We start from the raw sequence: 15118 nt of genomic DNA, 5'->3' as shown, positions 1-15118 counted from the left end.
CACTTCTTGTACATGGCAAACGCATAACATTTCTTATAGATTCTGGTGCAACACACTCAGTTTTTTAAAGCTGAAACTTTTCCAAAACCTCCAAAGAAGAGTGGACGATACATGAATTCTGTAGGGGCGTCAGGTTAAACAGTTTTGGAAAAATACACAACTCCAGTATCATGCACTGATGATGTCACAGGCATATTTAAAAATTCAATTTTTGTTGTCAGACTGTTGCCCCATTAATTTGATGGGAAGAGATGTAATGTGTTATTGGGTATTTGTCTTGAATTTGTGTTCCCTGACACTCACATATTTATGAAATACAGCCCTGACACGCTGCTTTATGTGTATGAATGGAAGCTCTGCACATCAGCTGTGACCTCTGTAACTCCTGCTCTTGTTGAGAAAGCACACACATTCACATTCAACACAGACACAGACTACATGAAACCACAAGACCTGCACTACACTGCACACACACATGAATGGAGCGATGCAGACTTTGAGAAACGATGGTTCAAAGAACGCTGTCTGAAGGAAAAGCTAACATTAAGTTCCATGTTTTGGAACAAACACAGATGTGCTGTTTCAGTAACTTTACCCAAACAAACAAAACCAAAGTCAAGTAATCACATCCAGACAGCCAGTTTTGGTTTGCGTTTTCTTTTAATGGCAAGACCTATACATTCACGCGATTATGTCAAGGTTTTTGTGAATCATCTACCATCTACAATGAAGCATTGAAAAAAAGTTTTACCTGCTCATACCTTTTATGTCGAAGGTACGAGCGATGCACGCTAGTTGCTCGGTTGTTTACTGTACAAACCAACACAAAAGTCTTTTTACCCCCTATGTCCTAGGATCTGAAGACCCAGTGGATTTGTTTTATTTTATTTTTGATGGAAATGTACCGCTACAACACTTTAGGAGTTGTAGCGGGCTAACCATTTCACTTCGGACTGCTTTCTCAACGAGTGCCAGTACAATGCGGGATTCCCTACATTCTGAAGATAAAGCTTGGATCAGCACCGACTGTCCGAGACCCAACTTCAAACTTGGGAGCTGTAAGTTTTACCATTTTATGTTGCTTTACTGTATGCATGCGAGAGCCTGTTACGTGTGCTGTTAGCATGGCAGCTAATGTGGCTAACGTTTTGCCTTGTCCACACAGACGGGTATAGCCGGGTACAGATTGTATGCAATTCTTCTGCTTGGTATTGTCAGCGCATTTGTTTATTTGCAATAAGAGTTCTCCACTCAAAGTTATCCATTTAAACCAATATTTATTTGCTATTAAAGAATCAAAATCAGCATGTACATGGATCTCCTCTGATCTGAAAACCACAGTCTGCAAGCAGTTAGCTGTGGCCAACGTCCCAGAGAAGAGTGTCTATCTTAGCAGTTACACAGAGTTTTGTATATATTTTTGTAACTATCTGATTGGTGAAAAAGTTGGGGAGAAACCATGGTTTAGACTCAGCTCTCCCTTCGTTGGTGCACAGGCTGGTCCCAGCCTCTTGGCACTGTGCCTCCTTCTTCTGAGCTGTTCTCACCTAGAGAAAAACCTACTCTCCCTTTTCATGTAACTGCCTCTTCACCCTGTTAGGAGTTGTTGTTTACTTTAAGCATCTGAGGCGGTCATCTGTCATCCTGTTCTTCTGGTGTCTCCCTATGTGTGCGTGATGTAACGTGAGAAGGTGTAGGCGGAGAGGCTAGCAGGTTTAGCCGTTAGCTCAGTCAGTCGACAGACAACGAAGTAGGGATTTCCACACGGTATTTTAATTAATAATATTCTACCGGCGCTCCATACATGAGCGGTAATATGTAGACAGCTTAACCGTCACCTTCGTGTTACAGAGAATCTTAGTGCGTGTCTTTCGTTGTGGAAGTCCGAAGGTCAAGAACATGGCGGACAAGAAGGCCGCTGCGTATACACTGTGCCACAAAAAGGAGGTAACACCACCTTGTGGCGTTATTCGGTATTGCAGTAAGCACGTTTAGACTCTGACTGTTACATATTCCCCCCTGGTGATAATAAGGCTGCCCTCAGCCGTACACAGCTGAAAAAGTAACCAACCTGCACTTAACACATTGTTACACATGAACACTCTGAAAAGTTAGCAGTTACACCCAGGGAAAGGTATTATGTGCAGCACACTGATATACATACCAGCGGTGCATAATGAAAACAAATAAAACACATCCTAGCATATCAGGTCGGTAAATACAGTGTAAAATCCCTTTTGTTTCAAACTAGTTCATATAGAAACCTGAACTACATTACTGAAAGGAGGTAATGTTCTCAACTAAATCCTGTAAGCAAACTACTAGTGAAACCAGAACCACCTTGCAGGATACACAGTATAAACACAAAGCATGAAAAACATTTCAACTTAGTCTTCTGTCACATAACTGACATAACAAATCAACTGCCTATTTCAGGTCAAGTCTGTCAGTATGGTAAGTGTTTGTCCATCTGCTGTTTGGCCAACCAGATGTAACTCTGGGGCGGCTCCTTGGTCTGAGGTTATATCGGTCAGCACGCTCTTGGTTCGTGTCAGCCACAGTAGAGAGGTTTTCAGAGTCACAGTCCATGAGCTGTAATGGGTCAGTGTCAACAGGTGTGTCATGAAACATGTCAGCCGCAGCAATGTCAGTGTGGCTTTCAGTCTGGGTGGTGGGCACATCATTGTTCAAGGCTTCAGAGACACTTTGCTCTGCAGATACGGCAATAGTGCGCCTGTTAGAAGGAGAGTCCCAAGTGTGAAAAGGTTGCAGATTCACAACATGAAAGACTCCAGCATCCGTACCAGTGTCCAGTTCTGTCAGTCTGTAGTTGACATCTCTCAGCTTCTGACTGACACGGAGTGGGCCTGTGAACAAGGGAGCGAGTTTGGCAGTGAATTTGGACTGTGCGTCAGATCTAGGGTGGGACTTAACTCTTACAAGGTCACCAACAGCATAGGAAGACTGACGACGTCTCAAATCATAGTACTTTTTTTGTCTATTGTGACTGTGGTCAAGTGTTGCTCTGGCGTGGTCGTGAGCTTCCTTCAGGGATGCTCTTAGAGTCTCTGGGTATGGCACGCCGGGTTCATCCACGCCGTCACTGGAAGGTTGTGTTATGAGGTCAAGCGGGGTTTCCAGCTCTCGACCGTACAGCATCATAGAGGGGCTGAGTCCAGTGCTGTCATGTGGGGCTGTACGCAGTGCAAAGCAGATCTGGGAGAGAAACTTATCCCACGAAGTGTGCTTGTCTCCAACGTAAGCACGTATGGCGGTTTTGAGTGTCCGGTTTACACGTTCTGTCGCGTTTGTTTGAGGGTGGTAAGCAGTGGTGAGCCTGTGCACTGATCCGAGGGTGGAGATGACATGTTCAAACAACTCACTCACAAAAGGCGAACCTCTGTCAGAGATGAGGTAGGTTGGGGCACCGTGTCTGGCGAATATTTCACTGACAAACTTTGCAGCCGCCACATGCGCAGTCGCCTCCCTGACCGCACACACCTCAATCCACTTAGAAAAATAGTCAACAAAGACCAGCAAGTAGGCATTTCCAGATGCAGTGCGGGGAAGGGGCCCGACGAAATCCACTCCTGCGTACTCCCAGGGTCTTTGAGGCAGAATAGGGACCATGAGACCAGCCGGTTTCCTTTGGCTCGGCTTGATGAGCTGGCAGACAGAACAGGAAGTGACATAGCGCTTAACATCTGCCGGCATTTTAGGCCAAAAAAAAGCTGTACTGTAGTCTAGCCAGTGTCTTTGAAATACCAAGATGACCTGCAGTGGGATGGTCATGATAGTAGTTGAGCAGGGTGCCTCGGATTGATGTGGGGGCATAGAGTTTAATTTCATTCAGTGGATGTAATCCACATCTGGTTTTCGGGTCTTTGTAGTAGAGCAGACTGTCATTAACAACGTACTGCTGGGGGTTGCTTTCGTCTGCGTCAACATGTGGGTTTGTCTCAAGGTCTCTGAGAAGCTGACCTGTGACTGGGTCGTCCAGCTGGAGTTGTTTCACATGTGCGTGATCTTCTAGCAACACAGGGCTTAGGGCACGGAGATCCAAACTGCCGATGATAGCATACTCAGGTAGGAGATCTGTGGGCGTGTCACAGGACATGGGCAGTGGGTTGCGAGACAGGGCATCAGGCACATTGTTGTGTGCACCAGGCTTGTGCACTATGGTGAAGTCAAAGTCTTGTAGTCGCAGCGACCAACGGGCTAGTCGGCCAGTGGGGTTAGGGTGGGACATAAGCCACCTGAGGCTGCTGTGGTCTGTGAAGATAGTTACATGAAGTCCTTCAACATAAGGCCTGAAATGTTTGAGAGCCCAAATCACAGCTAAACACTCTTTCTCAGGGGTAGAGTATGGTTTTTCTGCTTTGTGCAGGGAGCGACTTGCATAAGCCACAACAACATCTCAACCCTCTTTGTCTCTTTGCATCAAGGCCGCACCTAGGCCGAGGTCACAAGCATCAGCATGAATGAAAAAGGGGCTTGTGAAGTCAGGGAACATCAAGACGGGTGCTGACGTGACACTCTTTTTCAAAATGTTCACGGCTTTCTGACATTTGTCGTCCCAGTGGAAAACTGCATTTTCCTGGTGAACGCATGGAGGGGCTCAGCATGGCGTGCATAGTCCCGGATGAAACGGCGATAGTATCCCGTCAGTCCGAGGAACTGTCTGACTTGTTTCATGGTGGTTGGGGTTTTGAACTCCACCACCGCTTTGATTTTGTCCATATCTGGTTTTATGCCAGAGGGTGTGACGCGGTAGCCAAGGAAGGTGAGCTCGCTTAGGCAGAACTGACATTTCTTGAGTTTCAGAGACAGACCGGCTGCTTTGAGTCTTTTGAGCACTTCCTCTAGATCAGTCAGGTGCTGCTCAAAGGTGGGGGAAACAATAACAATGTCGTCCAGATACACTGCACATGTCTTGTAAATGAGACCAGCTAGGACAGTGTTCATTAGTCTCTGAAATGTGGCTGGTGCGTTGCAGAGACCAAAGGGGAGCACACGGAACTGGAAGAGACCACAGTGTGATATGAAGGCTGTTTTTTGTCGGGACTCCTCTGCAACTGCCACCTGCCAGTATCCTCGAGCCAAGTCCAGTGTTGTGATGAACCGCCCTCTCTCCAGAAAGTCCAGTGACTCATCAATACGTGGCAAGGGGTATGAGTCTTTTTGTGTGACCTGGTTCACTCCTCTAAAGTCCACACAGAACCTAGGGTCAGCACAGGGCCTGTTTACAATCACAACAGTGTCTCTCCCATGGTTTGGCTTTCTAAAGTAGTGATCCAGTCAGATGCTCCTCTTCCTAATGGTGGTAGCTTGGCCAATAAGCCTTCCATGTCCCAGTGTGCGAAAGGGACGTAGGCCGGGGCTCCAGTAGTCGTGACCCTTAATGGATAACTGCCCACCCCAGTAGGAGGTTCCTTTGACTCACCTTTGTTTCTGACATGGGACCGGAGCTGCATGTGATGGGTAGATGAAGGGTTTCTTCTGGTTTCAAGATGTCCGTTAAACTGTCCAGTAATTACGCCTGCTACTGGCTGCAGATTCACACTCCTCCAGCCATTCGGGTCAGGGCCCTGTAGTGACCATGGTTCCTGTCTCTCCTCCTCTTCATCCTCAGTAGTTTCTTCTTCATCATCAGCTGTGTATTGACTTCCGGCTGCCCCCATTTCAGCCACTGGGGGGGAGGGCCAATGTCTCTCTCTGACCTGCACGAGATATTGGAGGCGGCTGAGGATGCGTTATCAGCAAGGTTGGTGGAGAGTGAGCTCTCTAACTCTCCAATTCTCTCATAATCCTCATTACACTCACTATTCTTCCCGTCATGGCGGCCATCTCTTTTTTTAAACTCTGGTTATTTTCATCAGTTGGCATTTCTACGTCCAAAACTCCTGACTTAACATGTAATAGAGGTGCTTGGATGGTTTTTTCTTTAGTCTGTCCTTTCATTGAAGCATCGTGGTATGGGGGAGGCTCGACTGGTAGGGCTGGATACAGGGAGGGTGTCGTAACCTGGCTCTGACCCTTTTGTTTTCCTTTTCTGGTGTGTGTGTGTGATGGGAGTCATGACTGTCGTCTTCTCCCTTCCTGCCTCCCCTCGCTTATCTTTCTTTGACCTTTGTTGTTGCTTTCCCATGGTGGTGAGGATCTCACACAATGCTGTGGTTGTTACTTCTTTCTCTCTTTTTTTCTTCATCCTGGCATAGGCAGGGCCCCAGGAATGTTTTCCCTCTGCCTCCCAATCTGCTACTGCTCTTCTGTGTTCTGCAGAGGCTGCTGTGATGATACATAGTATTGTTTGGGGAGATGGACATGCAGCTTCAGGGTTGCTCAGGAGGAGACCTTGTTTTTCCCATTTTTCCCATATCTTGGTTGCTCCTTTTATAGTCTGTTTTTTTATCCTTTTCCGTGGCTTTAGTTTCTAGTTCGCTCAGAACTTGTGCCTTTAATTCTTCTAAATTCATTTTTACATATCGTCACCTTCCTAAAATAATGGCCTAAGTAATTTTTTGACAAAAAGTTTTTTTTGCCTAAATCACTCCCTCATGATGCTGGCCACCTCTGGTAAAATCGCCTGAATCCTCAGTTGAGGGGAACATGCAATTCTACCCCTGCTGTATAATGGCCTATGTCAAAAGTGTGACTTAGGCCGTATTATTTTTGCCTAAGTCAAAAGACAATGTGATTTAGGCAATTTTACAAATGGCGACTGCTTCAAAAAAAATGAAACGCTACTCAGCCAATGAAGTTATTTTCAATCATTCAGGGCTCATCCCCTACTGGTAAGTGATGAGGATTACTACAATTTATGCTATGCTTTAAATATTGCAGTTATTTAGTTTTTTACTTCAGTCTTTTAGTCAGCATTTTTGTTAGCAAAGTAGCTACATCTTTTTGGTAGGAGATGCGCTTGACAATGCTGACACTAATCAGGCCTCATTTACTGAAACTGATGAGACTGTTGTTGAAGAGATGGAGCAGCATATTACAGACCAAGACTCTGTTACTGAAGGTGCAGACAATACCTTAAACACTCATGATAAAGTTGTTGACCTTGAAGAGGACATATATGACGATGATAGTGATGATTATAATGGTGATGATGTCGTCATCGATCCAGACTATACCCCACCTTGTGATGAGTCCTCTGCCCCTGAACATGAAGATAGCCTAACCATGGTTTCAACTACTCCAGAACAGCAGGATGAGGAGGAAGTTTTAGACGATATGGGCAAAAGGAAAAGAAACAAACGCCTCAGTCCAGGAACATGGAAGCAAAATGAATCCAAGGAAAAATATCTGAAAGGAATGTCATACAAGGGCAAAGGTGGAAAAGAGATAAGTGCAAAGACTATGGGTCCTCCCTGCACCTCCAAGTTCTGTCAGTGTGTCTCAACCCGTGGCTGCCAATTAATTACAGAAGAGCAGAGGCAGTGGATATTTCAGAAGATATGGGCAATGAAGACCTGGGAAGAATGTCGGTTATATGTCACCACTTTAGTCAAAAAGGTTGAGGCAAAAGAAAGTTGCTGAGGGATCCCGACGCAAGTTCTCATTGTCCTTCCAACTGAAGCTTCACGATGGAACGAGTCTCAAAGTGTGCAAATCACTTTTTTCCTCTACACTTGGTCTCCCGGAAAGAACCATTACAGGGAACCATTAGAAGGACCTACCCACTGTTGATTCACACTACTGCAGAAGCACAAACACCTACAAAGACAAGAAGTTCCTTCACCCAGGCATAACCATCTCCCAACCACATCGGGAATATCAACAGGCAGCTGCAACTGCTGGATTGAGGGCCATTGGGATACGACATTTTACAGATGTGTTCCATGAAGAGAACTATTCTGTATTCATTCCATGAAAAGATCAGTGTGATGTTTGCATTTCAGACAAGCACAGAAATATAGCGTTGCCAAATTAACCAATATCATGGATAAGAATGTTTCTGTGTGCTCTGCCAATTAAGGAGAGACAGTTCCAGGACCTCCAGTCAATGAAACGTGATGCCAGTGGAGTGTCATCACTTCTTTGACAATTTGCCACATTAATAGGCATCAGTAGAGAATCCAGAAAAGTGGGGCTAGAGGGAGGAGTGAGGAGATGTGCATGCCTCCTCAGCAAAATTCTTAGTTGCTTTGTTAGTTGAGCTTTATTGTTGACAGAGTTAAAGGTTATTTTGCCTAAGTCACAAAGGCATGTTCAAAAGTTTGCCGAAGTTATTTATTGTTCTTGTGTTACATTATTGGCATACACTGTTATTAGTATGTCAACAGTCATCTGTTGTAATGACCTTTTTGAGTGAAATCATTAATAAATGTTATATATTCAATATTTTGTTAAGTTTTTTGTGTTTCCTGAAAAACCTGAAAAAATGACTTATGCCATTATTTTAAGAGGGTGTCGATATGTTACTGTAGATACTATGCTCTTTATTCCGCTTTTTTTTTTCCAACTATGTTTTATATCTTTTCTTTATACACATGTCACAACTAATGTGGAAGCTATGGAGTGTTACTGCCTCCCCCCTTGCCCATGTCAATGACCTCTCTCAATTCCCCTCAACAGCCAGCCAGTTTGTATGGAGTTCACCCGAGCAACTGACCCAATTGATGGAATGCTGCTTCCGTTATCACCGTTAGGTTTCCACAGCACAAGCAGTTCGCGTTAACACCGCAAGGTTTCCACTGCTTGTTTTTATTCCACCAAGACACTGCTGATCAGTACCTCCCTTCACCATTCAAACATACATTGCATGCATCACACTTCTAAAAAGGCCTCTTATTCACTGCCAACGTGTATGTGAATTCCCAACGTCTCCTAAGACTATGTAACTATTTGAGCACTCCGTTAGCGTTTTCACACACTATTTTGCTCCAAACAATACACGTCCGTCCGCTTTTTACAGGAATTTCCCCATACAATTTTTACTTTTTACTTTTTAATTTCGTGCTCTCCCCTGAGCTTGTGCCTCTGCCGTCGAGCTCATTAGGAGACACACACACACACCTATCTCTTCCTGACAATGTAACAGACTAGACACTGCACGTCTACAGATGTGAGTTCTTAGTGGTACTTTTCAGACTAGCATGGACCGGTCAGCTGGCTCCAGGTACCATTCACGAACCAGAGAGTTTAGTCTTCCTCCAGTCTTTACTTCATATTATTCCACTAGCCACATCTCAGGTATTACAGAGGTCCGATGTGTTCCAAACTTTTACATCCACTGATCACAATCTTAGGCCGTGAGTCAACAGTGATGTCTAATATCTTTACTCCAATTGCTATCCACCCAACTTAAGGTTGTAGGTGCAGTTTCACGTATCTTATCTTATCTTTCATTCATTTACTTCATCTCTTTTTTTTTTAAATTTTGATTCTCCAATATTACACAATACAATGACATTTATCTTTTAACTTTATTCACTTTGTCCCGTAAGCCACCTTACCTCCTATGTACTCACAGTAATTTAGATGTAGCCAATGTACAGAATTTTGGTTCTTAAGACAACAGGCTTTTGCTTACCTTGTTTTATGAAAGCTCTCGTGAGTGACTAGGAGTCCAGGGCTCCGGTCAGGTCCCGCTGAAAATCTTCAGTCGTGGCCTGAGTCCAATTTCTCTTCTTGCAAATCACATCGGGGTCACCAATTTTGTCAGCGCATTCGTTTTTTTGGAATAAGAGTTCTCCACTCAAAGTTATCCATTTAAACGAATATTTATTTGCTATTAAAGAATCAAAATCAGCATGTACATGGATCTCCTCCGATCTGAAAACCACAGTCTGCAAGCAGTTAGCTGTGGCCAACGTCCCAGAGAAGAGTGTTTATCTTAGCAGTTACATAGAGTTTTGTATGTAATTTTGTAACTATCTGATTGGTGAAAAAGTTGGGGAGAAACCATGGTTTAGACTCAGCTCTCCCTTCGTTGGTGCACAGGCTGGTCCCAGCCTCTTGGCACAGTGCCTCCTTCATCTGAGCTGTTCTCACCTAGAGAAAAACCTACTCTCCCTTTTCCTGTAACCGCCTCTTCACCATGTTAGGAGTTGTTGTTTACTTTAAGCATCTGAGGCGGTCACCTGTCATCCTGTTCTTCTGGTGTCTCCCTATGTGTGCGTGACTGCCTTGAGTTTCACCCTAGCGCCCCCCAACGCATAGCAACAGTAATTATCATAATACTAAAGAACAAATAATAAACAAATAATAAACAACACTCTCTTAGCAATGTAACATAAATTTTTATATTTCTAACAGTATCGCTGTGACGTTGATTAGAGCCACCTTGCTAACTTTATTACATTTGAAAGGCGTTTTAGCTGTCTGTAAAGTCAACCCGGTAAAATTCAGTGACACTATGTAGACCTTCCCCCTTGGCAGACATGAACACAGACGGCTGGATCGACTAAATATGAAAGCAAGATGCTAGTGGATTGTCAGCACCAGACAGAACTTGGCCATGTGTGCTGTAGAACACATTATGCAGCTACATTATGCATATTTCATTTGCATTTTTTGTGCAATAATTTTTAATGTCTTCTTTAGTTTCTTTAACATCTTACTTTGTGCAATGCCTTATTTAGATTGTATTTAAATATCAAATATCTAAAAGAACAGTCGAGGAGGGATGTGTAAATAGGCTATTGGTCATAAACAAGGAAACATTATTATACACGCAGGTGCTGATTCTCAGAACACCCAGCCACTTGTTACTTACCATCCAAGATCTTCTGTTATCAACCATGGCACCAGCAGTATCAGCAGCAAACCACAGCTGCGTCTGGAGGAGTCCCGGGGGCATGTCAAGGCCTGTAAGATTTAATCCAGAAGCTGTGGCACAGCAACCTATGGCTTACACTGACCTTTCACCCTGATTCAGTCATTCATTAGATGGACAAGAGAAAATTCCCTCATAATATAGATATTGAAATAAATATGTAAATGCAGTGTAATAGTGGAGGTATGTCTTTTTGTTTTTGATGTAAGAGGATCACCCAGAGAGTTAAGAAAGTTTTTTCTACTTTTTATATTTCCATTGTGGCCTCCTTTGGTGAGTGGAACCTGGTTCAATTTACCAAAGCGATAAATAAATTAATTGGTGAGATTAAGATTAAGAGAATGGAGCACTGTTGATCTTTTGCAGGGACAGCACTCAACAAGGGAAGGCTATCAGAGTTAACAAGATCGAAGGTAAGAGAGTGCAAGGAACTCTGATTAACGATAAAAAGATGGTTAGAGGTGTAATCTCTGGAATACCTACAAGTGTAACAATGGAACAGATTAAAGAAAATGTGATAGGAGCAATGGTGGGAGAGACAAAACACCAAAAAAAACACAGAGAGAACATGGAGAGAAATGTGAAAGTCTGTCAGTAATGGTGAAATTTGAGGAGGAAAGACTTCCGTCCAAAGTTTACATAGGGTACATGAGATATGAGGTTAAATCCGATGTCCCTCCGCCATTGAGGTGCTTTAAATGCCAGAAATATGGGCACGTAGCAGCAGTGTGTAAACAACACAACAAAGATGTGGAAGATGTGCCAGTTAACATGAGTATGGAAAGAGAGAAAAAGGAGCAAAGCTTAAGAGCTGCAACTGTGGAGGAGAGCATATCTCAGCGCACTAAGGCTGTGAGGCTAGTAAGAGCAGCAGAGGTGCAACGACTCAAAGTTTCCCAAGGGATCACATACACCGAAGCAGCTGAGAAGGTGGTAGTGACGCCAGGCAAATCTAACACTGAGATAAGCAGTGCAGTAAGCAACAAAACAAGACTGTGTGAGGGATGTAATACAGTTAAAGAAGAAGAACTGATTGTAGGAAAAAACGAGTTTGTGTTGTTCATGGTCGATGTTATTAACTGCTCTGCACAAACAGACAGGAGGACAGAAAAGATCAAAATAATTGTTAAATCAGCAGAAAAATATCTTGGTATCAAACATATAAGATGGGAAACAGGAAATGATAAGCTCACAGTCACAATCATGTGATGGTGGTGTCAGGATCTGTCACTATGCAGGTAAGGCTGGACCCAAAATGCAGCCAACACAGGGGTAACCGTGAAAACAAGCTCACAAAACAAGCACAGGGAACCACAGGGGATAACAACAGGCAACATGAACATGACGAACTGACGCAGACAAAGGGGAGCACAAAGACTATTTAGACACAAGGGAGGCAAGGGTGATTGAACACAGGTGAAACACATTAGGGCGGGGCAGACAATCACCACACAGAAACAGTTCCAAGACAGGAAGTAAAAACATTGAGACACACAAGGAAACCAATTACAAAATAAAACAGGAAGTGACAAAAGTCCAAACAAACTAACAAAAAGTGTCTGCCATGGCAAACCATGACAGGTGGCTCATCATGGTCCCAATCATTCTGCAGTGGAATGCCAGAAGTCTCATTGCAAATGGTCAGGAATTTTAAAAATTAGTCTCAAATCTACAAGATAAACCGAATATTATATGTATACAAGAAACATGTCTAAAATCACAGTGGGATTTTGTTATACATGGCTATACAGCAATTAGAATGGATATGAGAATGGGAAGGATGGTGGGGTGGCAATAGTTGTGCAGGATGAGATAAGATTTAATACTGTCAATATAGACAAAGAATGTGAATCAATAGGGATCAAGATCTGGACAGGGATAATAATTAATTATTATGATCCATGTAATAGATTGTGTTTGGATACACTGAATACTATGGGTGGGCAAATATATGGTAAAATGGTATGGTGTGGGGATGCACATAGCACATTGGGGGGGGGTAAAAAAATAGATGTGAATGGTTTAGTCATAGAGGATATGGGCTTTGTATGTATGAATGATGGGAAGGACACTAGGTATAATGGTATACAAAACAGAAAGTGTAGTAGATCTGACATTGATTTCATGACACGGCGGGTATAACAACTTGGGAGGTGTTTAGTAAGTCACCAGTGGAGCAGTGATCATTATCCTATAAGAATTAAAGTGGGAATAGAAGTACAGCAAGGAGAGGAACTGATAATAAATAAATAAATGGAGAAAGCAAATTGGGAAACCTTTCAAGCAATAAATAAAAGTAGGTGTGAGCACTTGCTCAGAGAAGATAGTTCAAATGCTGATGAATTCAATAAAAAGCTGGTTGGAATCATAACATAGTCGGTACAGGAAACTATACCAAAGGGTGGTGGGAAGAGAGGTAAAAAGAGTGAACCATGGTGGGAGGAAAATTGTAGAAAAGCTATAAAAAGAAGGAACAGGGCTCGTCACAGGCAGTTCGGAAGACTATAAAAACAACTAAACGGGCGTATTGGAGGCAATATTGTAATAAGATAGGGAGAAACACAGATGGCTGATATATGGGGAATGATTAGAAGAATGAGTGTAATTAGGAAAAACAAAACACTACCAGTGTTGATAAGTGACAATAAAACAGCTGTCAACAATATAGAAAGGCAGAACTTCTGGCAGAAACTTTGGTTAAAATTCACAGTTTAGGAAACTTGTCAGTAAAAGCTAGACAGTGTAGGGATAACACACTTTCACTGAATCCAGGTGTTAATGTAAGGAAACCTACAACAAGTAAAAATTTAGATTTACCTTTCAGTTTGTTTGAGTTAAAGAGGGCTGTGTTAAATACAAGAATATCTTCTCCAGGGAAAGATGGAATCTGCTACAGTATGTTCATATGCTCATCTGGAAGATAGTGCACTGCTTGCTGTGTTAAAGCTATTTAATTTAGTTTGGGACACAGGGAAAAGTCTAATAGCATGGAAACGGTCAGTCATTGTACCAATTTTGAAACCTGGTAAAAAACCCTCAGACCCCTCAGACTATAGACCAATAGCTCTCACATCGCAATTAGGGAAAACAATGGAACGAATGATAACTGAGAGGTTAACCTATTTTTTTAGAAAGTAATGGCCTTCTTTCTCCTGTTCAAAGTGGCTTTCGTAAAGAGAGAAATACAATGGACCCTATATTATGCTTAGAGTCAGAAATTACGAAGAATATGTAGTGGAGCATTTAAAACATCTGAAGTACCTGCCGTGCAAGTGGAAATGGGGCAACAACCATTAAGAATAAAAAGAGTGAAGCTTATGCTGGCATACTGGGTTAATTTACAGGGTCATAGTAGCTCACACCCTACAAAAGCAATCCTGTAGGACTGTTGGGAGCACAATGAAACTCATTTTAGAAGTTTTGGGTGGGTAGGAAATAGTAAAGCTGAAAATGTAGGTTTAACCAACAGTACAGTCCAACAGTCCCCTCTTCGGCCATTCCTCCATGGTTATATGTGACACCATTAGTCGATTTAAACATACAGCAGTAATTTAAGAGGAAATCCAAACAGGCATGTGCTGGGAGTTTATCACAAAATTACACTGAACAGCACTATGGTGATAAATTATTGGTATACATGGTTGGGTCAAAAGATCCTGAGACTGGACACACAGGAGCTGCAGTTTTCATTCCACAGTGCAAGGTTGCAATAAAGGAAAGAACCACAGATCATTTATCAGTATATGCATTTGAACTTGTTGGTATTCTGAAAGCATTGAAATCGTTAAAGGAAAACAACAAAACAAATACATTAATTGCACTGGATAGTTGGGCAGCACTCACAAACATTAAATCTGTGAAATCAAGAGAAAAAAAATCAAATTAAAAATTAAAAATATTTTTCATATGAAATTCATCATTTAGTTTACAGTATCCACAATAAGGGTGTGACGGTTTGCTTTATTTGGGTTCCTGCCCATGTAGGAGTAGAAGGAAACGAGGATGCTGACATGCTGGCCAAACAATCACTTAGATTGCAAACAGTAAACATTAAAATCCTGTTAGGTAAAGCAGAAGGCAAAACAATCATAAAAGGTCAAATGCCAAATATATGGCAAAAAGACTGCAACATAAATGACACAGGAAGACATTTTTATAGCATCCAGAATCCTGTGGGTTTGGGAAGGAAGATGGGCAGGAACCGCAAAGAAGAGGCAGTCATTACTCATCTCCGGATAGGACATGCATCAGACTACATCAGACATTACACAAAATAGGTAAACATCCAACAGGTAGATGTGGACATTCAGAATCGGTTCAGCATGTGGTGTT

The sequence above is a fragment of the Seriola lalandi genome, unplaced genomic scaffold (assembly GCF_002814215.2).
Source record: "Seriola lalandi dorsalis isolate HSWRI2012SDOR001 ecotype SW California unplaced genomic scaffold, Sedor1 jcf7180002055006, whole genome shotgun sequence".
NCBI classification, from domain to species: Eukaryota; Metazoa; Chordata; class Actinopteri; order Carangiformes; family Carangidae; genus Seriola; species Seriola lalandi.
This window is presented reverse-complemented; position numbering follows the sequence as displayed.